This window comes from Moschus berezovskii, chromosome 26, assembly GCF_049115385.1.
Source record: "Moschus berezovskii isolate FMDL1 chromosome 26, NW_MosBer_1.0, whole genome shotgun sequence".
NCBI classification, from domain to species: Eukaryota; Metazoa; Chordata; class Mammalia; order Artiodactyla; family Moschidae; genus Moschus; species Moschus berezovskii.
The window spans coordinates 27,892,772-27,920,722 of record NC_142485.1 but is presented as its reverse complement, the minus strand read 5'-3'; positions in this window follow the sequence as shown (position 1 = coordinate 27,920,722).

The window sequence follows — 27,951 nt, the reverse complement described above, 5'->3', positions numbered from 1 at the left end:
GATACCACTATAAGGAAGAAAAGGCTGGTCATGAGCAGTTATGAGGGCACCTCAGGGAAATCCACCATGAGAAACACTTTAGGACACTATGCGAAAGCATTTAACTGGAACAGAAACCCTTAGGAAGCAGATGGAGTAGCCGAGGCTCAGACTGGCTAGCGATATAGCAGCAGCAGTATTTGAGAGCATGAAAGAAACAGAACTTCAGGCCCCACTCCAAACCTACTGAGCTAGAATCTATCAGTTTAACAAGATCTCCAAGTGACTGACATACTTTAATTCTAGAGAAGCCCTGATCTAGACAAACAAAAGAAAAACTGGCTCCATAGAGTAGATAATAGCAATAGAGAAGGCCAGAAATTTTTTAAAAGAAAAGAAAGAAAATTATAAATATAATCCACATAGACCAGAAGATAATGTAGGTCCAACCTGGTCCCACAAAATCATCTGTATTGCCAGGTCCTTTTTAAGAGTCTGAGCTGGAGCTGTAACCTGTCCATGACAGGTGAGCAGGAAGGGTTTTAGTGCTCATCTCTACTGCCCTGAGCTCTGTACTGCAGAAGCACTTAACAGACATTCACCAGATCGCCATCTATAAAACTCTGACTGATGGAAATGTGCTGGGAGTCTGGAGTTAGCACAGTCACCAGCATCCCTGGCTATTTTCCATATAAGCAGAGAATCGTTTCTAGGATATGTCTGCACTTTGGCTGCCTGGTGCACTCCATGCAAATAAAATATCAACTAATAATTATATCTTTTTCAGGCTTGGTCTCATTTTGAATAGAAGGACCTCTTCTTGAAGGCATATACATTAGCTTGACTTCTAAGGAAAACATTATCTCAAATTTGTGCTTCTCCAGTTATTAGTCTGCAAGAATTTTTCTCTGCAATGCTTCAAAAAAGTCTTTACCAAAAACCAAGTCACAGGAGTGCTTTACTTAAAGTTGTTTACAACCAACTTCCAAAAGCACTGAATGCCAATTGTACTATACTTTGAAAAGAAGCTATTTGTCACTATAGATTTCTTATCAGATTTTGTTTATTTTGCAGAGGAAAGGCCTTTTAGTTTGTGTGAAAAATGACTTCTGATTTGATTTAGTAGCAATTTTTAATTTAGGTTTTCCCGTTTCATTTTCTTTTTCCTCTTCTCTAACCATATAAAAATGTTCCAATACTACAAAATATGTGTCCTTGATATAAACAAAAGCAAACTCTAATACAGTAAAAATTTACAAACATACTAAAATAATGACACAATTTTTTCAACTGGAAGATTTTTATAAAAATAGATAAAATAAGAAAAATCTATTAATATTAGACATTTCTAAATATTCACAATTCTACATTGCATTAATTTAATTACCTAGTTTTCAAGAGATGTTCCACTCCCATGACTAAATTTTATACAAAAGAAATTACCTTTAAATATTGGACTCCTAGAATACTGGCTTCCCTGGTGGCTCAGAAGATAAAGCGTCTGCCTGCAATGCAGGAGATCCAGGTTTGATCCCTGGGTTGGGAAGATCCCCTGGAGAAGGAAATGGCAACCCACTCCAGTATTCTTGCCTGGAGAATCCTATGGACAGAGAAGCCTGGCAGGCTACAGTTCACAGGGTCGCAAAGAGTCGGACAGGACTGAGCGACTTCACTTTCACTTTAGAATACTGGAGTGGGTAGCCTATCCCTTCTCCACTGGATCTTCCCAACCCAGGAATCAAACCAGGGTCTCCTGCACTGCAGGAGGATTCTTTACCAGCTGAGCTACTAGGGAATTCCACTTACTAAAATAGAAAAATATAAACAAGTTCTATAACAAGGAACTAATATGATATATATGGTTGTCATTGCTCTCATCTTAGAACTTGTGATCTAACTTTCTCAAATAAGTAGTCAAACACAGCATAATATACTGAAAAGATCTTCAAAAATCTTTCAGATTTATATAGTGTTTCATTTCTGAAATTGTCATGGAAAACACACACACACACACACTAAAAAAGTTGAGAAGTTTACCAAGGTTACAAACTGAATCAGTGGTAGAACAAGAAACCTAATTCAGACTTGATCATTCATGCCTGTATCAAATAAACCCTTAATTTCTGCTCATTTCCTAAAATACAGTGTTGTTTCACAGGAAAGAAAAGTGCATTTTACTTATTTCACTCCAGTAAGCTACTAGAATATAATATCCTTTGGGGATCAAGACTTTTCACACTACCCTTCTAAGGGGCTAAATGAAAAATCGGTGATTCCATTAAAGATTAAAGGAGGAAAAAGAAAACTGGAATCAAGAATTTGACTTGAAAACATCACACAAAAAGCTTATTTTTAAATTCACTAAGAACACTGAACATATTTTTGAACATCACTGAAATTCTCTTTGTGTTTCAGTTATTAAAACTGGATTCTGCAGAACTGGATTTTACCAAAAACTCTGTTTCTACACAACAGCAGTGAAACTGGACATGATATTTGTTTAAAAGAGAGGTAGATCTTTGTACATTGCCCATTCACTGGTTTACAGCCTTGTAACCAGAGTCTATACAGCAAAATGGTATCACGCCTGCAAGAAAAGGAAAGGAGGTTGTAGAAAATTGTCCTGCCCTGTCCCTGTACTGCGACAGTGACTGATCAAATATATAGATGACCTTGTCCTCAGTCCCTGTTTGCTTCGGAAGCCATTCAACACAATATTCACTAAGCCTCATCATCAACTCAGTGTCTGTTAGTTATCCACTGCTGCCTAACATAGAAAAGGCAAAGCGGAGTGACAAATAGATTCAAGGGATCAGATCTGATAGACAGTATCTAAAGAACTATGGACAGAGGTTCATGATATTGTACAGGAGGCGGTGATCAAGACCATCCACAAGAAAAAGAAAGGCAAAAAGGCAAAATGGTTGTCTGAGGAGGCCTTACAATAGCTGAGAAAAGAAGAAAAGTGAAAGGCAAAGGAGAAAAGGAAAGATATACCCATTTGAATGGAGAGTTCCAAATAATAGCAAGGAGAAATAAGATAGCCTTCCTCAGTGATTAATGCAATGAAATAGAGGAAACAATAGAATGGGAAAGACTAGCAATCTCGTCAAGAAAATCAGAGATACCAAGGGAACATTTCATGCAAACATGGGAACAATAAAGGCCAGAAATGGTATGGACCTAACAGAAGCAGGAGATATTAAGAACAGGTGGCAAGAATACACAGAAGAACTATATAAGAAAAGATGTTTTTGACCCAGATAATCACACCAAGACATCCTGGAATTCGAAGTCAAGTAGGCCTTAGGAAGCATCACTACGAACAAAGCTCTAGTGGAGGTGATGGAATTCCAGCTGAGTTATTTCAAATCCTAAAAGATGATGCTGTGAAAGCGCTGCACTCAATATGCCAGCAAATTTGGAAAACTCAGCAGTGGTCACAGGATTGGAAAAGGTCAGTTTTCATTCCAATCCCAAAGAAAGGCAATGCCAAAGAATGCTCAAACGACTGCACAATTGCACTCAGCTCACACGCTAGCAAAGCAATGCTCAAAATTCTCCAAGCCAGGCTTCATCAGTACATGAACCATGAACTTCCAGATGTTCAAGCTGAATTTAGAAAAGGCAGAGGAACCAGAGATCAAATTGCCAACATCCGCTGGATCATCGAAAAAGCAAGAGAGTTCCAGAAAAACATCTATTTCTGCTTCATTGACTATGCCAAAGCCTTTGACTGTGTGGATCACAATAAACTGTGGAAAATTCTTAAAGAGATGGGAATACCAGACCACCTGACCTGCCTCTTGTAAAACCTGTATGCAGGTCAGGAAGCAACAGTTAGAACCGGACATGGAAAAATGGACTGGTTCCAAATAGGGAAAGGAGTACGTCAAGGCTGTATATTGTAACCTTGCTTATTTAACTTATATGCAGAGTACATCATGAGAAATGCTGGACTGGATAAAGCACAAGCTGGAATCAAGATTGCCAGGAGAAACATCAACAACCTCAGATATGCAGATGACACCACCCTTATGGCAGAAAGTGAAGAGGAACTAAAAAACCTCTTGATGAAAGTGAAAGAAGAGAGTGAAAAAGCTGTCTTAAAACTCAACAATCAAAAAATGAAGATCATGGCATCTGGTCCCATCGTTTCATGGCAAATAGATGGGGAAACAATGGAAACAGTGACAAACACTATTTTCTTGAGTCCCAAAATCACTGCAGATGGTGACTGCAGTCATGAAATTAAAAGACACTTGCACCTTGGAAGAAAACCTATGACCAACCTAGACAGCATATTAAAAAGCAGAGACATTACTTTGCCAACAAAGTTCCGTCTAGTCAAAGCTATGGTTTTCCCAATAGTCATGTATGGAAATGAGAGTTGTACCATAAAGAAAGCTGAGCGCCAAAGAACTGATGCTTTTGAACTGTGGTGTTGAAAAAGACTCTTGAGAGTCCAAGGGACTGCAAGGAGATCAAACTAGTCAATCCAAAAGGAAATCAGTCCTGAATATTCGTTGGAAGGACTGATGCTGAAGCTCATGTGGCCACCTGATGTGAAGAACTGACTCACTGGAAAAGATCCTCCTGATGCTGGGAAAGATTGAAGGCAAGAGGAGAAGGCGATGACAGTGGATGGGATGCATGGATGGCACCACCAATTCGATGGACATGAGTTTGAGCAAGCTTTGGGAGCTGGTGATGGACAGGGAAGCCTGGTGTGCTGCAGTTCATAGGGTGGCAAAGAGTTGGACACAACTGAGTGACTGAACTGAAATGAATGTGTTACCATGACTTAGCCTCAGAACAACATCCATTTATTACCCCTCTGTTTCCATGGTAAGGAATCTGAATGCCAGTTAGCTGTGTCTTCTCCTTCTGCATTTTTTACAAGGCTGCAATTGCACTGCTCACCAGGGTTGGCATCTCATCTCAAGCTCTACGACTTCCAAGTGTGCATTGGTATTGGAGGATTCAGTCCTTGGAGGCTGTCAAACTGAGGACCTACAGTTCTTGCTGACTCTCGGCTTCTCCCCACATGGGTCTCTTCATAAGGCAGCAGACTTTATCAGGGCCAGCAAGGGAGAGAGCCCTAGAGAGAGCATGACAGCAAGGCTGAGGTCAAAATCTCACAGAGTGATATTCAACCACCTTTGCTGCATTTTATGGTTAGAAAAAAGTCACGTGTTCCCACCCACATTTAGGAGAAGAGGATCCCAGCAGGACATGAACAACAGAAGGAAGAGACTGGAGCCTCTCAGAGCCTACCTGCCACACGCTTTTCTAGATCACTCATTCACTGTCTGCTGTTTCAGCCTGAAATCAGATGAGATGCCTTTCTCTCTCTCTCCCGCCCCATCTTGGTTTTCGTTTGTTTCTCTTTTCCTAGATAGCTTGGTTCCTTGAGCATTATGTTCTAAGCGTCTTCTGTATATCTGAATACTTTCCTGCTAAGGTGGCCCTTTATTTCCTATATATACTTCCTTCACCCCTACCAATCAAAGTTTCTACTTATTGACTCGTGAAGGACAGAGTTCTCAATATGAACACTCCTTGTATACACTTACTGACTTCCTGCTGCTATATCTTCATCTACCGGTTTCAACAGCAGGTTAGATTGCTACTCTGGAATTTAGACTTGGTCTGTATCTTCGGCCAAAAATGTTTGTACCACATCTATATTTACCTCGTAAACTGATAACTGCTTTTCAGACTAATGTTTAGACATCTCTCTCCTTTAGTTTTTTTAACTGAAGCATAACTGACTTTGGAACATATCTCTTTGTACTGATTTCCTGAGTAACCAATCCCAAGTCTCATTCCAATACTGTAACATCTGCAATTCTCCTGATCCTTTTGGTATCTTCCTGGGCTTTTGACTGTAACCTATTCTGATCTGGTTCATCCTGAAAATGTCTGAGCCTAGTTCTGGTAGGTATATACTTGCTAACAAAAAGTTAACCTCTTGTGAATTCTTCCCCAGTGGTTGTTCCATATCTAATCAAAAACATTTCAATACTCATTGAAGTACTGCCTTATAAAGATGAAGAAAAAAGGTTTTTAACCCAAAGAAATACTGCTTTTTTACAGTAGATATTTAAAACTGTCAAACTGTCTATTCTAGAGTTTTCATTTTATTAAATAGATAGGTAAGTGAAAAGGAAGACAACTCTCTATAAAGCCGATATTATTCCCCAAAATACATATCTTTGTTTAAATAAAATGCTTATGCTTTTTCTTCTGCCTGAGATAACCTCATACATCATTCATTTTTATGTGTCAAAATCCTGTCTATATTTGCATTCTCTCTGGTCACCTTAGTTCAACATAACGGTGAGCTCTCTTTCTAATCTTCAGAGACAAGACTCATATTGCTTCTGGGGTGTATCATGTATGTGTTAGGTGCTCAGTCATTTCCGATTCTTTGTGACTCCACAAATTATAGCCTGCCAGATTCTTCTGTCCATGGAATTCTCCAGGCAGGAATACTGGAGTTAGGAGCCATATCCTTTTCTCCAGAGGATCTTCCCAACCCAGGAATCAAACCAACGTCTCCTGCATTGCAGGCAGATTCTTTAGCATCTGAGCCACCAAGGAAGCCCTTGGTGTATCATATTTATTATTCTTTAAGTATCCCTTTTATGATGCTGCTGGGTTATGAATATTACTCTACCAAAAACAATATCTTTCTTACTCATTGAGATATATTTACTGCTACCCTGAGCACTTCAGCTTTTCAATAAATATTTATTTAACTGAACTGTACTGTATTGCTTTATTGAATTATTTTATATGTTTCCCTTATTAATGAAGTCTTTTCCAACATATGTTTAGTGTTTATATTAGCAATATATTAATAGCTAAAGTTTTATTATGAATAGATAATATTTGCTTCCAGAAAGCAGAGTTGGTATCTTTGACATCATATGTGATTTAATTAGTGACTTAAGTTTAAAATATGGTGACATTCTGTTCAGTTCAGTTCAGTCGCTCAGTCTTGTCTGACTCTTTGCGACCCCATGAATCACAGTACGCTAGGCCTCCCTGTCCATCACCAACTCCCGGAGTTCACTCAAACTCATGTCCATTGAGTCGGTGATGCCATCCAGCCATCTCATTCTCTGTCGTCCCCTTCTCCTCCCGCCCCCAGACCCTTCCAGCATCAGACTCTTTTCTAGTGAGTCAACTCGTCGCATGAGGTGGCCAAAGTATTGGAGTTTCAGCTTTAGCATCAGTCCTTCCACTGAACACCCAGGATTGATCTCCTTTAGAATGGACTGGCTGGTGACATTAGTACTTACTAATTAATAATATTTGAAATAAACTAAAAAATTTATTCTTCAAAATATCTACCACAGTTCTACATAGAGTAGAAAATAATTTTTCATTTTCTTTGCCTTGTGTCTTTCTATTCTGCTCCTTAATAATCAGTGTAATTTTTACATACCTATATTCTTCAAAACAAGCATTGCTCTTTGCATAAGATCACATTACTTAAAAGTATAATGGCATATGAAATACCCTGACTATCTCAAAAGATCAAAACACTGAACCTTAGATCCAGGATCTTAACTACATAAAGATCATCTTTCCCTATAGCAGTACAAGCTGCAAGCTTCACTATGGAGCTTTGTAGAAAATCAGCAGACTCCAGGATCCCCCACCTGAATTCCCATTTCAGGAAGACCCTATTTCCCTAGTAGCTCGAAGTGCTGTTGGAAAGATGGCCCTCTGCTGTCAGGTCTCCCTGGGGAATGTTTCAATCAAAGAACGCTGCTTCACTCAAACCGTGGCTCCACCCAGGAGAGCCCATGCCTCATGACTAAACGGCAGGGTGGGTACCGAGGACTGGCCTGCTCACCACCTGGAGCCCCGGACAGCTCACCCTGACGTCTTAGTTCTTGGTGGATTTGGTTGATGCCCTCATTGGAACTTCATTTCAGCTCAACTTTTTCTGCCCAATCATGCTTTCTGGGTAAGAAAGGAAGGAAGGTATCCTTCCACGGGTGCTAATCCCTAAATTATTGCCTAAAAAATACCCTGTTGGCTCATTTCCATCTTAGTGTCTACTTCAGGAAGAACTCAACATGTAACAAACATAAAAATGCTCCTGGCAGGAGACAGAATTTCCACAAAGTGATAGGATTATGATTCTTTGTTTTTCCTGCCTAGAGAAGTTTTTTCCAACCATCAGTACTACTGACATCATGGGTCAGAGGGATAATTGTCTTTGGGGGCTGTCCTGTATACTGTAGAATATTGAGAAGAATCTTTGGCCTCTACCACTAGATGCCAGTAGCACTCACACAAACACCCATACTGTCTGAAAGCCAAAAATGTCTCCAGACATTCACCAAAATCCCCTGGGATGGGAGGAAATACCCCACTGAGAACCACTGTCCCTGAGCTAATTTTCTAATGAAGGGCAATAGAAAAAAAAAGGGAAGAGAAGGAAATCGGTGTCACTTGGACAGTAGGTGGTCAGGGGGTAGCAGCTGACAGCATGCCAGGTAATAAAGACAGTAGTTGCCTGGCACAGACTTCAGTGAATACCTCCCCCCAATACCTCATATCTCTATTCTACTCCCACCACTGGATTAGCAATTAAGAGTCAGGATTCTACAATTTGAAACTAAAGGTTGACAGGTATTTTTCCTTTTAATATCTTATAATGTCTATGGAGTCTTTAATCATACTGAATGCTTATAATATTACTTACTGGCTTCTAAAAGGTGTCAAATTCTCTATAGTCCTTTATGAAAAGTGGGATTCTTCAATTCCACAGAGAAACTGTAAGTTTTAATGTCTTTTTTTGTTCCTCCAAATTCTTGAAGTACCAATGTTCTTATAGGATTTTCTGATCTGCTTTAAATGTCCCAGGCATCTATTTAAGTAATAGAGACACTTTCACCACCTATAATCCCTTCAATTGCGCGGGAAGACATGATATGAAAATTCTGGACAGTTTTTCTAACTCTTGAATTCTTCAGTATATATGAAAGCTCAACTTGGCTAGAAAGGAAAATACAGTTGAATCTGGCAAAGGATCAGAAGCATATAGGGACTAGCAAGGAAAGAATATACTTTGAAAGGGAATACATCACTTTGTCTTTTGTAGTTATGGTGTGTTTTTCTCTTATAGGTAAAAATGTATTTAAGTAACTTCCCATCACCAGGTTTTTCAATAATCCTCAGTACTGCTCCTGTTATGTGTTGTTCCTAACCACATAATTTTTAAAAGAACTTTAAAAAAAATAGGTGCTTTTCTTATATATGTGTGTGCGCGCCATAAAAAGATTATATGTAAACCAACTGCAGAAGAAATCGCTGCTTCTGAGCATTATTTTTAACCATTGGCTTTACTTTTGGATCTAAGATTTTTATATTTTAAATTTATTTTCTGCTAGCCAATTTCATTTTTACATGTTTATTGAGGTACCTTTGTATCACACAGTTTAGCAACTTTGTGAGTAAGAAGTAGAAAGAATATCCATGAAACAGAGGTAATTTTTAATTTTATCAGATAATTTCTTCCCATGAAGAATTTATAACTTTCTCATCTGTAATCAAATTCCCTGCCATAGGAACACAACTAATTACAGCCGTGTGCTCCTAGCAGGGTATTCATCCCCGTCCAATGTGTGTGAAATATTCTAATCCATTTTAAGCATATAATTTGTTTCTGCACTCAAATTCTAGGCAAAGAGCAACTGAGTGTCATTGGAGACATTTCTTACACAACAAGGGCAAGAAAAGTTAAAATAGGAATTCACTCAGTGGAGACCAAAGAATTACCACTAATTAGGAAATATTAATCTAGGACATGAGTGGGCAAAATGAATTGACCACTGCATTTGCTAAAGTAGTTGGCCCTAAGAAAACTACTACCATCCCATTTATTCATAGGCTGTAAGACTCCCTTTTCCTAAGATTCAGAGGCATAATTCATTCACCTCCCCACCCAATCATGTATTTATTCATACTACAAAGACTATTTTTGATAGCAAGGCACTATGCTTTGTGCTTAAGAAAATACCAAGAAATATAAGCCACTGAGTTTGTTTTCAAAAGTTCAGAGACACTGTAAAATAATTTCTAGAGTTTTTTAAGGTCATTTCTTCCTTGTATCTTGGTGGCAGGGGAGGAACAGTCTATGGAATAGTCTATTTTTGTCCCACCACAAATACAGAGATAAAATATATGTAGTAAATTATTCCTTTCACAGTTTGTATACTATTACATAATCATACAAATTCAGAAATCTCAGATTCTAAGATATAAGGATGATACATTCTATGACAGTTTTTTTTGTATTTAAAAGCCAGAATAAAAGACCACAGAATGGACACAGGGACTAGTAAAGGAGAAAAAAGGCACTATTCAAATTTCCATAGTTGGATATGACTTTAAGGGGAAATGTAAAATACTAATTCAAATGTTAACAAATGACCCCTAGAAGACAAGTGCACAAACAGACACAATGCCGGAAAGCACCTCCTGTTAGGGTCTATATGCTATACTGCATTGTATAGCTTCTATGTCAAGTTATAATTACACGCAAAATACTCTGAACAGTTGTTTTTCAGTATTTTATTGCTAATAGCCCCTGCTGATACTGCCCCTGTCTCCTCTACACCTTCGCTTCATTTCTACTTTTCCAAATTTCTGTGATGGGGTAAAAGAGCCCACTGAGAAAGGAGAAGGGGAAAAAGTCCCTACAGAAAGCAAAGAGATGCATTCAACTGAACCATAGCAGATTATTTCTAAAAAAAATGTATTGCCATTAGCAAACACACATACACACAGCCTTTCATACTGAAGTGAGCACTAACAGCTTCAGATTTCAAAATGAATGAAGCTATGCACATCAGATACCCATGTACACACAAACACACATAACAGAATTTATTTCAGCAGAGAATGAGAACAAATTTCTAACCAAAAGACACTGTGTAGTTTTACAATGATTCTGTTAAATGCAGAACCAAGATGAAGCTCTGGTGACCAAGAAAAAAATTCTAGACCCAGAACCAGAGCAGCTGCTGGCTATCCGTAACCTCACTGGAGTGGTTCAGCTATGGTAGAGCCTCAGGTATGGATATGGACTGCTAAGCAGAAATATCAGTTTGGATACAGAGACTTTCTCTCTGGTCCCCATATAGGCATACTCCACCAATTTCAAATGTGAATTTTTCTTGGAAACAAGTTTATCCTCAGAATTGAATCAATGCCATAAATGATGCACGTAGTAAGAGTGGATGATCAGCATTAAAAATGCTCTTCCTAAAAATGCCATCATCAAAGCTTATCACCAATTATTGCCTAGTAATACCTTGTCAGTCTTATTTCATCCCATTATAAGAGCATATATTAAGAGATTTAGCCTGTAAACAGTCGACTCTGAGCTCATTTCACATCAGCAAGGCATAGGAGAGAGATATAAATAATGCATGTACTGATGCTGCAAAATAGTTTGAGTGCATGCAAAATGAATGACCATATTACATACGGTTTACCAAAGGTTCATTTACGCTTGTTTATAACTGGGCGGCTGCTAAGCATAGACATCTGTATAAATATTAACTGAGACTAGGGTTTTCAACAGATCATACTAATTAAGATGCTGTAAAATAATTGCAAGCTGGACGCCTGCTCCATGGTTTGCAGACAGGGCGTGTGCAGACTCTAAAGACAATGTACATTATTTAGCATATATATCACATATTTATAACTAGTACAGATCCAGTATTTTTACTGTCTGAAATCATTAAAATATCTCCTTAAATAAAATATTTTAATTACTTGATGAGAATAAGTGGTTTATATTTCTAAAAATCCAGTAAAACATTTCATCTTTCTTCTTATTAACATATTTTGTTGTTGAAGAAAGTAAAAATGGAAAAAGAAATAAAGAAAACTCAAATAATAAATATCTTTAAATTGTCTTCCAATATTCACAAATGATCTATGTAAAGGAAACTATGTTTTGCCTTAGTGTTTTTGTTTTAAATAGCCCCACTTGAATTTTCTATATAGCTTGTTGAATTAATTTCAAATTTGTTATATCTGGCAGAGTTCGGTAGTACTGAAAAGGTGTGCTCAGGGCAGGTAAGCCCGGACATGTGCCCTGGCAGCTTTCTTTTTGGCAGTTTCCTCTATGGGTACATGCTATTGATAATATCTATCAGTAATGTAGCAAAAGGGCTGGAGCATTTAACATAATGCTTTCTGTGTATTCCTATACTGAAGCCAGATAATTAAAGAAATATCTCATCATGAGATAGCATATATTTATTAAAGCAAAAAAAAAATGCATAAATATGGCTCAGACAGTAAAGAATCCACCAGCAATGCAGGAGACCTGGGTTCAATCCCTGGGTTGGGAAGATCCCCTGGATGAGGGCATGGCAACCTACTCCATGGGGGGATCCCCATGGACAGAGGAGCCTGGCAGGCGGCAGTGTATGGGGTAGCAAAGAGTCAGACACGACTGAGCGACTAAGCACACCCACAAATAATTTAGAAACCAGATTGGTTTCCTAGAAATTCTGCCTTTGGCAGATTCCTTTAATTTAGCAGAGCGAAACAATGAATTTATATCCCTTTTCTCTGAAACCCTTGGTTTTAACTGCACTGGGAAAAAAGATAAATCTCTTCCATTAAGAATTCCTGCTATTAATAATAACTGTTATTATTAAACATTCATTCCAGTCTTCACCTATGTACTTGCTTTGTGTCTTTGCCCTGTAGCATGCCTGAAGAGCATAATCATAAGTTTGGTTGTATCAAGCTACTCCTCTTAGTTATGAACAAAATATGCATTGACCTCTTTGTAAACAGCACAATGTAATACAAAGACAAAATTTTAAAACCTCAGAGGGAAAAAACATCTCTTCCCACAAAAATTGGCTGTTTTTTTTAAAAGTCATGAAATAATTAAAAAAACAAAACAGCATTTGGAAATGTGCTCTACGGCAGTTCTTATTGCACTATATACTAAAAGCACCAGAGAAACTTTACAACAAAACTAGAACTTGAGTTGGGCCCAGTAGATTTCACAAAAGATGGATAGAAAGAGAAAGGCAGACTTGACACAGACCCAAACATGGAGATGTGAAAATATGATTTGGAATAAAGGAAAGTATAATCTATTTGAAGATACAGTACACATATTTAAATACTTCAAATTGGTTCAATAGGTTGGAGACAGGACTTTGCTTAAAGCAGATAGTAGTATTCATATGGCCTGGCTTTTAATATCTTATAGCATTCAAATATTGAAACATTGGTGTACACACTGATAACATGTAAAAAGAAAGGAAAAGGGACTTCCCAGGTGGTCCAGTAGCTAAGACTCCACAATTCCAATGCAGGGGCCCAGGTTCGATCCCTGGTCTGGGAACTAGAACCTACATGCTGCAAATGAGAAACCCCATGCTGCTACTAAGACCCAACACAGTCAAATAAATAAATAATATATTTTTTAAAAAAGAAAGGAAAAGAACATATATTGATTCCCACTTAAAGCAACCATCACATTATTCTACTCTTTGGGAGTAACTTTTTCACAAATTAATAATTTTTGGTCCATCTTATACAATGTATGATACATATTAAATATAAGAATGGCAGTGGATTATGTACTTGAAAGTATAAATGAATTATATATCACGATGACCAATCACTTATTTGATTAAATGTCAATTATCTCGTGATGAGTTTCACAAGAGGAAGAACGATGTCTTTGTTACTTGACTCCTATATCTCCATCCCTGTTCAGAGGGATGGTCTGGAATAAGTGCTGTAACAGGGATTCTGTAACCGCTGAATGAGTAGCTAAATCAAGTAATTACAAAAACTGTTGCTATTGTTTAGTCGCTAAATTGTGTCCAACTCTTTCATGACCCCATGGACTGTAGTCCTCCAGGTTCCCCTGTCCATGGGATTTCCCAGGCAAGCATACTAGAGTGGGCTGCCATTTCCTTCTCCAGGGGATCTCCCTGACCCAGGGGTCGAACCTATTTCTCCTGCATTGGCAGGCAGATCCTTTCCTGGGAAGCCCAATTATAGAAACAACTTCAGATAATAAGGAAAACAAAGCTACTGCATATCTGTTACCCAAACAGGACTGCGACAAAAGAAAATAAATAGTGCTTTCATTAACAGCCTCTCCCAGGGCTTCCCTGTGGCTCAGTGGTAAAGCATCCACCTGCCAATGCAGGAGACATGGGTTCCATCAACTGATCCGGGAAGATCCCACATGCCACAAGGCAACTAAGCCCGTGTGCCACAACTATTGAGTCTGTGCTCTGGAGCCTGGGAGCCACGACTATTGAGCTTACACGCCACAGCTGCTGAAGCCTGTGGGCCCTGAGCCTGTGCTCAGCAACAAGTGAAGTCACTGCCATAAGAAGCCCACACACCGCAACTAGAGAAGAGCCCCTGCTCACCACAACTAGCGAAAAGTCCGCACAGCAAGAAAAACCAACACAGCCAAAAATAAATAAATTTTTTTTAAAAAAGGTCCTCGCCCATTCTCAGAGGTCATATGAAAAGGTGTGGGAGATAGGAAGTCCATAGTAATAAAAGGAAATTTTTATTTGCTTGTCATTAACACTAGAAATGAAAGTTCTTTCTCCCATTTCTGGCTGATTAAATTTGCAGTGTACAAGGTCAGATGATCTTGACACTTATATTGTTGTGAAACTTAGGGTCTGTGAATCCAAAACTCAAAATTTAGAAAACACTGACCTCTCTCTACCTGTTCATGTACCAGTAAAAAGAGAAATTTTGAAAGTGCTCCAAATTTGGCCTATCTTAGAAGAGCTAATTTCATTTACCACTCAATTAATGCATGAAGTATTTAATTAAGTACTTACTATGTACAGAGTTCAATTAGACATTTCTTAATATTCATATAAATGATTATTGATATTCAGTACTTATCTCGAAGGAAATTAAACAAAGACAGGATAGGCAAATATTAAAAAGTTAATTAACAAGACAGAATAATATGTATAAATGCCATATAAGTTAATTAAATAGCACTGTAGATCATCTCCTGACGGTCCAGTAGTTAAGACTCTGCATTTACAATGCAGGGGGTGCAGGTTTGATCCCTGGTTGGGGAACTAAGAACTCACATATCACACAGCACGAGCAAAAGAAATAAACCAAAAAAAAAAAAAATTAAATAGCATTGTAGGACTTTGGGGAAGTAAGAGTCACTAAAATTGGCATAGTCTTGGATGAGTTCATGGAGAGAAAGACCTGTACCTTCAAAAGTGGATATGATTTAGGATGATGAAGAAGAGATAAGAGTGCACTTCAGGAATGCATTCATAGCATGAAAAAAATCACCAGGTCTGGAAAGAGTCTGACATATTTAGAGGAAAATATACATTAGCCTTCCTAAGGAAGATAACTCCTATAAGGGTGGGAGATGTGATGGGAAAATCACAGTTTTGTTCAGCATATTGAGAGCCTTAAATGACAGCTTAGGCTTTTAAGTCAGTTTTATAAGCTGCTGTTGATGACAGGACGAAGAGAGTCATTTTAAGATCATTTATAGTGCATTCAGGACGCAGGATAAATGTGAGGCGGGATGGACTAGAAGCAAGGTGTGTTAGGAAGCCCTTGGAGTAAATCAAGCAGGGGAAAGAATCACAACTTGGGGCAGCAAGAGACTGGAAAAAGAGATGGACAGAAGGAACGCTTCAAAAGAGAAGTCAACGGCACTTTCTGACTGGACGTGAATGGAGACTTTAAACATCATTTTTAAACTAAAACAACTGCAAGAATGACCACAGAACTAAAGGAAGCTCCTGTTCAACTTAAGAGTGCTGGACAAATAATTCTTAAGACTTTGTCCAAACTAAATTCCACTTCCTGTGCCTGGACACATTGTTTCCTTCTCTCTCCCCTCTGCCTATTCAACTATGTTCATCTATTAAGATCTAGTTCAGTTTTTACCATTCCTTAGAAAGAGGAGAGTGAAAAGGTTGGCTTGAAGCTCAACATTCAGAAAACAAAGATCATGGCTTCTGGTACCATCACTTCATGGGAAATAGATGGGGAAACAGTGGAAACAGTGTCAGACTTTATTTTGGGGGGCTCCAAAATCACTGCAGATGCTGATTGCGGCCATGAAATTAAAAGACGCTTACTCCTTGGAAGGAAAGTTATGACCAACCTAGATAGCACATTAAAAAGCAGAGACATTATTTGCCAACAAATGTCCATCTAGTCAAAGCTATGGTTTTTCCAATGGTCATGTATGGATGTGAGAGTTGGACTGTGAAGAAAGCTGACTGCCAAAGAATTGATGCTTTTGAACTGTGGTGTTGGAGAAGACTCTTGAGAGTCCCTTGGACTCCAAGGAGATCCAACCAGTCCATTCTAAAGGAGATCAATCCTGGGTGTTCACTGGAAGGACTGATGCTAAAGCTGAAACTGCAATACTTTGGCCACCTCATGCGACAAGTTGACTCACTGAAAAAGACTCTGATGCTGGGAAGGATTGGGGGCGGGAGGAGAAGGGGACGACAGAGAATGAGATGGCTGGATGGCATCACCGACTCTGTGGACATGAGTTTGAGTGAACTCCGGGAGTTGGTGTTGGACAGGGAGGCCTGGGGTGCTGTGGTTCATGGGGTCGCAAAGAGTCGGACACGACAGCGACTGAACTGAACTGAACTGAACTGAGAAAACCTGATGACTACTCCTTGCCTTGTATGGGGTCTTTTTCTTTGAGCGCTTGATGCATTCACTTCTCTTCCACGTAAATCAGATGTTTAATTGCATCCTCCTGCATGTTACAGTAATTCTTTTTTGTATGAATCTTCCCTCCTCCACCAGTTTTCACTCTTCATAGATCACAAAAGCTAGCACTGAATTAAAAATTAACTAGTATGAAATATAAAGTTATAGGTTGAAGTATTACATTTAAATAAATGTATGCCTTTTCACTAGGTCACTGAAAATTTTAATACTCAAAGGATACAGGGAAGCCTGTTTCACTGCATCTTCAAAAATTTAAATAACGTCTTCAGTAATTCAGAGCTACAAGTGTTGTTAGCTACTCAAGTATCATCTATTAAAGTAATGCAAAGAGGCACTAGAAAAGTGTGCCAACTACCTTCCATTGCTGACTAAACAATTAGAAAGCCTGGGGTAAGAGTTACAGTGGAGCTAACATTTCTTACACTGTACAAAGAGAAACAATTCAATGATGCCTTTGTGCTGCTCAGAAAATCACACAAAGTCACTTTCTGCTTTTTAGTTTGCTCTTTGGCCCTATGTAAAATGTTGCCACAGAAATTGCTTTGTGCTCAGCAAAAACCCAACCTGTTAATTCCAGTGACTGGACTCACTGAAGGTCAAAAGGTAAAAACCACCTGCTGTGTCACATTTTCACAATTCAGAGATTTCCTCTGTACTCAGCATTTATGTGGAGCTTTCTTTTGGTAGAACATTTACTTCATTTTCAAAAGTCTTACTCTTGACTAACTTGCACTTGGTAAATAGCCATTTATTGAGAGTCATTTTGAGTCTGTGCACAATATTAAGGAATCTAGACAGGAGATGGTATAAAAATAATTACACACAGAGACATCAATTTAAACCGCTGATGCCTCATAACATATATACTTGTATATATTAGTATAAATAGTAACATATATACTATGGAGAAGAAAATGGCAACCCACTCTAGTGTTCTTGCCTGGAGAATCCCAGGGACGGGGGAGCCTGGTGGGCTTCCGTCTATGGGGTCACACAGAGTCGGACACAACTGAAGTGACTTAGCAGCAGCAGCAGCATACTAAATTTGACACTATTTTAGCAATATGTTTTTTTAAATAGACATTGCATGGAGAAAAAACAGAAATGATAATCTGTAAAACATATAATTTATGGTTAAACAAACTAGAACATTATAAAAACATATAGGTTTTAATCTAAATACAGAAATATAATCAGCACTGAGAAACAGTTAAAATGAATATAAAAATTTAAGGATTCATGAGACATTTCAAAGCACAGAAGAAGGAAATTCTCTGATAATTTCAACAAATTTCAGGGACTTCCCTGGTGGTTCAGTGTTTAAGAATCCACCTTTCATCGCAGCACTGTTTACAATAGCCAGGACATGGAAGCAACCTAGATGTCCATCTGCAGACGAATGGATAAGAAAGCTGTGGTACATATACACAATGGAGTATTACTCAGCCATTAAAAAGAGTACATTTGAATCAGTTCTAATGAGGTGGATGAAACTGGAGCCTACTATACAGAGTGAAGTAAGCCAGAAAGAAAAACACCAATACAGTATACTAACGCATATATATGGAATTCAGAATGATGGTAATGATAACCTGGTATACGAGACAGCAAAAGAGACACAGACGTATAGAACAGTCTTTAGGACTCTGAGGGAGAGGGCGAGGGTGGGATGATTTGGGAGAAAGGCATCGAAACATGTATATTATCATACATGAAACAGATCACCAGTCCAGGTTCGATGCATGATACAGGATGCTCGGGGCTGGTGCACGGGGATGACCCAGAGAGATGGGATGGGGAGGGAGGTGGGACGGGGGTTCAAGATGGGGAACATATGTACACCCAGGGCAGATTCATGTCAATGTATGGCAAAACCAATACAATATTGTAAAGTAATTAGCCTCCAATTAAACTAAAAAGAAAAAGAAAAAAGAATCCGCCTTTCAATGCAGGGAACTACAGTTAGAGTCCTGGTTTAGGAACTAAGATCCTGGCCAATGCATCGTAACTAGAGAAGCCCACAGGCCGCAGATACTGAGCCCACAAGCTCTGGAGCCCAAGCACCACAACGAGAGAACACGAGTGCCACAGCAAAGAACCAGAACAGCCAAAAATTTTTAATTAAAAAAAAAAAGAAAAATTTCACAAAATTCGAGATGTTAATGATAAAAATAAACTATTCAATGGTGACGTTTTATAATACTTTGTATTAGAACTATATTTTTAAGCAATAGAATGACAAAAACATTTTTCTAAAATTTATAATAATTAATGGTCAAATGAATGTTGTCACTATAGTGAGTGGCCCCAGGTTACTGGGCATTTTATACATCAATTTTAGCATTTTGTTCACTTCTAATACTCTACAGTTAATTTACCATTCATTGTAACCTATGAAAAACTAAACAGCACCAAGGAAAATCATGTTGTTAAACCAACTACATGAATTATTTTAAAAAATTCAGTCAATAGGCTCCTTTTGAAAACCTGTGGTAAGTTCTATGAGCTCTCTATACGTTGTATTTGCTCATTTTGTTCAGTTCAGTTCAGTTCAGTCGCTCAGTTGTGTCCGACTCTTTGCAACCCCAGTAATCACAGCAAGCCAGGGCTCCCTGTCCATCACCAACTCCCAGAGTTCATTCAAACTCATGTCCATCGAGTCGGTGATTGCCACTGAACTGAACTGAAAGTATTAAGTTTTACATCATTCCTTTGAAGTGTTTCTATGCTACCTTGGATGGCAAAATGAGCCACGGTATTTCAGAGCAATTCTTCTTGATGTGAATGGGAGTCCCCATCTGTATGTACACTGACTGTGTTTTTGAAGAATCAGTCTTGTGGAGAGACACTATATACTAGCACACACACATACACATATGTGTGTGTAAATATATATATATATATATTAGTGTTTATTCAGGTCTTCTGCCTTTTTCCTCCCCTGGGCCACGTGGCTTGTGTAATCTCAGTTCTTCAACCAGGACTGAACCTGTGCCCTAGCCAGTGAAAGCTGAGAGTCCTAATCACTGGACCACTAGGTAATTCCCTTCTGTCCAACTTAACATATATTTTTAAATGTCCTACAGAAGCTGACTTAAAAGAAAAAAAAAAAGCTTGTAATGAACTCACTTAGAACGTAATACTAGCCTCCCCTAATGTGTCCCTTTATATGACAGAATTTTATATAAATTCTCACAGGATGTCACTTGAAAGGAAAAAAAAATGTTTTATGGAATCAAGACCTCAAGAAAAAAGTGCACAGTCATCATTAAAGATTGCTCTAGTGATATTGCTTCAAAATGACCAGCTATGCCATTTCGTAACATCGCCCAGAGGTTACTCTTTTAGAGGATTTCCTGAAGAATCATTAAATGTTACCCACTTCATGCAGGATATAAATAGCTTAACATTTCAATCACTCTTATACACATTTTTATTAACAACTCATAATTCTAACTTTTTCATCACTGATGCATATCATAACTTGATAAATGAAGAAACTGAATGTATCTTCCCTGGAGTCAAGAATATCAGAAAAAAGGGATTTCTTCAGGCGTCCAGTGGTTAAGACTCTGCACTTCTACTGCAGGGGGCACAAGTTCAATCCCTGGCCGGGGAACTAAGATCCCATATGCCACATGGAATGGCAAAAAAGTGAAAAAAATAAAAAAGCTTTCATTATATCAAAAAATAAAAGCATTAAATACATGTGTGTGTTCATATGTGTGTATAAATACATATGTGTGTGTACATATATATTCTGATATATATAAACAAATGAGCACTCTTACTCCCTTATAGGATTGTTAAACCCACGCAGTGACTTGCGCCCCAGATGTGAGCCCTCAAGAACATTTCTTCATTGCTGAAAGGATGGTCAATCTGGCAGGAGCCAAAGGTGCTTTTCGAATTCTACATAAAGTAACTATTTTGATGCCAAAACCATTTTTTTTAATTGAAATATAATTTACATACCATTAAGTTCACTATTTTAAACTGCATACTTGAATTTTTTTAGAATATGAACAAAGTGGTGCAATCATCAACACTATCTAATTTAAGAATATTTCCATTGCCCCTAAAAGGAACCTTATACTTGCTTTTTTTTTTCTTCATATTTATTTGACTGTGTCGAGTGTTAGTTGTGGCATGTGAGCTCTTAGTAGCACCACGCAGGATCTAGTTCCCTGACCTGGTAACGAACCCAGGATCCCTACATTGGGAGCATGGAGTCTTAGCCATTGGACCACTAGGGAAGTCCCAAACCCCATACTTATTAGCAGTGACTTCCTATCCCACTTCCCTCAATCTCTGATAATCGCTGATCGACTTTCTGGTCTGTCTGGATTTGCCTGTTCTGGATACCAACACTAAATCTGAAAGAGAAACAATTACTTCTCTGACGGTTTTTTTTTTTTTTTTCTTTTAAAAAATAGAAGAAAAAAAGAGAAAACAAAACTTTGCAGATTTGTGTCAACTATTTTTCACCATAAGATTTATTTTCTTCAGTCCAGTTCAGTTCAGTTGCTCAGTTGTGTCTGACTCTCCGCGACCCCATGAATCACAGCACGCCAGGCCTCCCTGTCCATCACCAACTCCCTGAGTTCACTCAAACTCATGTCCATCGAGTTGGTGATGCCATCCAGTCATCTCATTCTCTTGTCCCGTTCTCCTCATGCCCCCAATCCCTCCCAGCTATTTTTCTTAGGAAACATAAAAAGAAATTCCCCTTCCTGGGTTCACTTTCCTAGAATTCATTATTTCATTTATTCAAGCTACCAAAGAAACCTTCTTAAATGAATTATATCGTTTTTTTCATGGAAACCACATTAATTATGCTTTACAGTTAAATAATACTAAACATAGCTTAAACATAAACAAATTCTTTACTTAAGAACTGAATTAAATAATCCTCTAGAAAATATTGAAATGTTAGTTATTTCAGCATAATTGCTTGATTATGTGAAAAAGAATCAAATGCAAATTTGTTCCTTGTAAAATGAATAGAAATTCAAAGCTTCCCAAATCATCTCTATTTAAATTAAAAGAAATTTACTGTCTTTGTAATAAAATAATAATGTTGTATTAAAATAAAAACATTCTCAATAGTAAATGGTTTTGCAGATGAGTTTTGTTGATTAACCTACAATTTGAACATCTGGATTCATTCTAGCAGCAGTATTTATTTTTAACAACAGGAGCAGGAATAACAGACTATTATCCCATAGTCTTAGTGAGAATGTAAAGGTCTGGTTTAAGATGGTGAGAAAATAAGGAAATAAGATATTTCAATGAGGCAGAACCAACCAAGCTTGGTAACTAATTAAGTGTAAAGGATGAGAAAAACTTTAGGATGGCTCCATAATCTCTTGCTTGAATGACTGGCTATTTAAGACAAAACCTCCAGTGGAGGAGATGGGTGGGGAGTTAAGAGGCAATGGAGGAAAGATAATGAGTTTTGGATATTTTTGCTCTGTAGATACTAAACTGTCTAAAACTAAAACTCAAATACTGGATATTCAAGTTTATTGCTCAGAGGAAAGATGGAGGCTAAAGAGATATTTGGAAACAATCAGTATAAAAATGGTGGAAAGTACAAGTTTTAGTTAAGATGACCCAAAATTTTTAAAGAGAAAAGAAAATAGCTAAGGACAAAACAGAAAAGTAGCTAACTAACAAAACTGAAGCTGGAGAGAGGCAAAATCAAAGGAAGACTTGAAAGCTACTAAGCAAAGAATTATAGAAGAGAAAAACAAAAAAAGTGCAGAGCAAACACCAAAGAATTGAAGCTTTAAACCAGAAGCACTGGTCAGCAGAAACAGGTGCAGTATAAAGATCCAGGGAGAGGGGACTGAAAAAACATTGCAATTGGCCATTGAATATCACAGTTCAGCACCCATGAAGATGTCAAGTAGACAGTTAAATACTTGAGCCTGAAGTTTGTGAAAATTTTCTAGGGTAGAAATATGCATTCGGAAGTGATTAGTACTTCCAGTCAGAGAAGGCAATGGCAAGCCACTCCAGTACTCTTGCCTAGAAAATCCCATGGATGGAGGAGCCTGGTAGGCTGCAGTCCGTGGGGTCGCTAAGGGTCGGACACAACTGAGCGACTTCACTTTCACTTTCACACATTGGAGAAGGAAATGGCAACCCACTCCAGTGTTCTTGCCTGGAGAATCCCAGGGACGGGGGAGCCTGGTGGGCTTCCGTCTATGGGGTCACACAGAGTCGGACACGACTGAAGTGACTTAGCAGCAGCAGCAGTACTTCCAGTACTCACCTATGGATATGAGAGTTGGCCCATAAAGAAAGCTGAGCACCGAAGAACTGATGCTTTAGAACCGTGCTGGAGAAGACTCTTGAGAGTCACTCAGACAGCAAGAAGATCAAACTAGTCAATCTTAAAGGAAATCAGTCCTGGATATTAATTGGAAAGACTGATGCTGAAGCTCCAATACTTAGGCCACCTGATTCGAACGAACTCATTGGAAAAGACCCTGATGCTGGGGAAGATTGAAGGCAGGAGGAGAAGAAGGCAACAGAGGATGAGATGGTTGGATGGCATCATCGACTCAATGGACATGAGTTTGAGCAAACTTCAGGAGATAATGAAGAACAAAAAAGCCTGGCGTGCTGCAGTCCACGGAGTCTCAAAGAGTCAGACACAACTTTAGCAACTAAACATCAAGCTTGTAGATGGAATATAAAGCCACTGATGTGGTATAAGGTCCATTAGGGAGTGAGTGTAGGTAAAGGAGAAGATGCCTTAGAACTGAGCCTTTGGGGTTAGTCAACTGCAAGAAGTGGCAGAGCAGAAAAGAAACCAGCAATAAAAACTGAGACTAGGAGGTAAGGGAGGCAGGAAAAACATTAAAAGACTGTGGGGTCCTGAAAGATTTTATTACCTTGAATCAAGGAAGATAGAGTGACCAGTTGTGTCAAATGCTGTTGTCAAGTGAGATGGAAAATCGCCCATTAGAGTTAATACTGTGGATGGAAAAGGAAATGGCAGCCCACTCCAGTATTCTTGTCTGGGAAATCCCATGGACAGAGGAGCCTGGCAGGCTACAGTCCATGGGACCATGAAAGAGTCAGACATGACTTAGTGACTAAACAACAAATGAATGAATATATGCATATAATGGTGGTAAACAGAAAAAAGAAAGAATTAACTCTGTGGATGTTACTGCTCATGAAGGACAACTATTTCAACAGAGTGGTAGAGAAAACACTCCTGAAAGGAGTGCATTTAGGAATGATGACAAAGTCAACAAAGATAAAGGAAGCCTTGGGAATGGCTGCAGATTCTCAAATGACGAAGCTACGAGGGTGGGTATGTGTGTGGATGGATGTGTAGACAGGTAAAGAGAATAAAGCAAACCAAGCAAAAATGAACACAAATGGAGAGTTCATATGTAAGATATGTAGGAGTTTCTCATACTCTTCATTTACTTTTACTTATGGTAGAGAGTAGACCAAAACAAAAAGTTTCCAAAAGAAAGAGTGAGGAGGGCAGAAAGAAAGGAGAACAACTGGAAAAAAGTTGAATATAGCAACTCATGGATGCTTTCACTAAAAAGGAGAATACAGAAATGGGGTGGTATTAATAGCTGGTGGGAGAAGGAATTTTTTTTAAGTTTAAATATTCATATTCATATTCTGGAGCATTACTTTACATTTTGCAGGACACATCTGTATCTGAACCAGTAAGTATTTATGTTCTTTTCTCCCTGAGATTATTTACATTGCTGTAGCTTCATTTTATTCTTTCCTAACAAAATAAAGCATTTCTCAGAAAACATTTAGATAAAATATCATACACTTGGAGAATGAAACTCCAGATTGCAGATTAAAAACTATGCCATATTAAGCACAAGCAATAGTAGAGAGAGTGCACTTTAAAATGTCAAAATTTAATATTGTAAAGAATGTTCATAGGATAGAATGTAGATTGAATTCGTGGAGACATTTTCTTCAATTTATGGAAAGAATGTCATTTTATTCAGTGAGATTTAATCAGGCTACTTGAGACTGAGATATAAGTTTAAAGCTGATCTTAACTTTTTTCCATATACTTTGAATATAAAATTGCTTAAGAAATTTTACATTGAATCTACATAGTAAAGCCATTCTATTCTTTATATTTCTTTTTAAAATGAAATAAATTTTATTCTAATAAAATTATATTTGAAATGCAAATAAAATGTTAGAGAGATAAAATATTATTCCTGTGAAACAGAAAACTGACATTGAAAAGTACTTGTTTGAAGTATCAGTTGTATCAAATTTAAGTGAAAAAATAATAAAAATGTGAGTCAAACAATTAAAAAGTTGATATATATAGAATCCCTATGATTGTGAATATATTTTATTCTCAATACAATATATTCTGTTATCCAATAATTCTATAATACTCTATACTTAAACTTAAAATTTAAGTGCTAGATTTTAGTAGACTACTTTATCACTCATTAATTTCTGTTCCCTTTTATAAAGAGTCACTCTCTACTACTAAAAATATATGGATATTTCAACAGTTAATCTAAGACAGCATCTGTAACAAAAAGGGAAAATTGCTATTTTGAGTTTCTTATATATAAAATGACAAAATGGTATTATTTTATTTGAAGGTAAAGTGTTTAAGTCTGAATTTGGCAATAAGGAGTTCATGATCTGAGCCACAGTCAGCTCCTGGTCTTGTTTTTGCTAACTGTATAGAGCTTCTCCATCTTTGTCTGCAAAGAATACAATCAATCTGATTTCAGTGTTGACCATCTGGTGATGTCCATATGTAGAGTCTTCTCTTGTGTTGTTGGAAGAGGGTGTTTGCTATGACCAGTGCATTCTCTTGGCAAAACTCTATTAGCATTTGCCCTGCTTCATTCCGTGCTCCAAGGCCAAATTTGCCTGTTACTCCAGGTGTTTCTTGACTTCTTACTTTTGCATTCCAGTCCCCTATAATGAAAAGGACATCTTTTTGGGGTGTTAGTTCTAAAAGGTCTTGTAGGTCTTCATAGAACCGTTCAACTTCGGCTTCTTCAGCGTAACTGGTTGGGGCATAGGCTTGGATTACTGTAATATTGAATGGTTTTCCTTGGAAACAAACAGAGATCATTCTGTCATTTTTAAGACTGCATCCAAGTACTGCATTTTGGACTCTTTTGTTGACCATGATGGCTACTCCATTTCTTCTAAGGGATTCCATGTATGGATGTGAGAGTTGGACTGTGAAGAAAGCTGATCGCCGAAGAATTGATGCTTTTGAACTGTGGTGCTGGAGAAGACTCTACAGAGTCCCTTGGACTGCAAGGAGATCCAACCAGTCCATCCTAAAGGAGACCAGTACTGGGTGTTCATTGGAAGGACTGATGCTAAAGCTGAAACTCCAATACTTTGGCCACCTCATGCGAAGAGTTGACTCAGTGGAAGAGAGTCTGATGCTGGGAGGGATTGGGGGCAGGAGGAGAAGGGGACGACAGAGAATGAGATGTCTGGATGGCATCTCCCTCGATGGAGGTGAGTCTGAATGAACTCCGGGAGTTGGTGATGGACAGGGAGGCCTGGTGTGCTGTGATTCATGGGGTCGCAAAGAATCAGACATGACTGAGTGACTGAACTGAACTGAACTGAAAGTGTTTAAAGTTAAAACTATCTTGCTGCTGCTGCTGCTACTAAGTCACTTCAGTCGTGTCCGACTCTGTGCAACCCCATGGACAGCAGCCCACCAGGCTCCCTCGTCCCTGGGATTCTCCATGCAGGAACACTGGAGTGGGTTGCCATTTCCTTCCCCAATGTGTGAAAGTGAAAAAAACTTATAAAATACAGAAGTATTTTACAAAATACAAACATAAAAATACAGAAGTACTGCTAATAAGCTAACATGGACATGAAACAAGACATTAAAACATAATCAAACCTAGAGCAGAAAATAAAGGGAAAGAGAGAACAAAGAGAATAAAGCACATGTAGAAAACAAATAGCAAGACAGTGAACTTACATTCAACCATATAAATAATTGAAGGTAAAAGAGCTAATATTTCACCTGAAAGTAAGAGACTGGCTTCCAGTTTCCAGTAGAGCATGTAATGAATCTGAAGATCATCACTCTTTCTTAACAGGTAAAAAGTTAAAGAAGACTGAAAATCTACTACTCTTTTTAACCCCATCAGGGAATTTAAGTCACAGGGGAAACTGCTGCCCTCAAAATTGGAAAGACAGCCCAGTAGATACAGAGAATTACCAAAGCAGAAAGTGCCACAGAACCAGTTCTGGGAAGGAAAATAAACTATAATCTACAAATTGCTGGAGGCTCAGTTTGGATAAGGCTGAGAGTTAAAAACTCCAAGGGGGTCTGGTATTTGGGATGCCTTTGTACTTTTGTATTTTACCTTCAGGAGCACTATGAGATTCTCATAGTGAAGACTGGAGGGGAAAAACCTCATGCTTTTCACAGGACGAGGGAGAAAATAGCTATTCTGAAATATGCCCAGAGCATTCTGTTCTTAACAAGGTCTTCCCTCAAGAGAAAATATTTTACCAGAACTGAATCTACTGGGGTTTTATCAGACCTTAAATAACCTGGGGAAAAGAAAATACCCAACTCCAACTCCTCTGAGACTTTCTGTTTCACCAATGGAAAGGTCAGTAAGAAGCACTTGTGAAGGTCACAGCCCAGGGACACAAGCTCAGGAAAAGACTTAAACACAATCATAAGACTACAGGATGTTTCCTTTCTACTCATCCTTTACCATCCTATCACTAATGGTATATTTACTGCAATTTCTTTTACCCAGTTCATTATGTGTGGCTTTCAACAAAAAATTACAAGGCAAAACAGGCAAAAACACAGCTTGAAGAGACAGAGAAGTATCAGAACCAGGCTCAGATATGGCAGAGATGTTAGAGAGAGAGATTGTCATATAAAAAACAAATCCCAAGTACGTGCTGTCTACAATAAACTCATTTCAACATACTGATACAGGTCAGTTAAAAATCAAAGGATGGGAAAAGATATACCATGCAAATACTAATCAAAAGAGCTGGAAGGGCTATATTAACATCAAAGTAGACTTCAAGACAAAGACTATTGCCAAAGTGAAGAGAAAAATTTCATAATAATAAACAAGTCAATAAGTCAAGAAGATATAACAATCCTTGGGAATTCCCTAGTGGTCCAGTAGT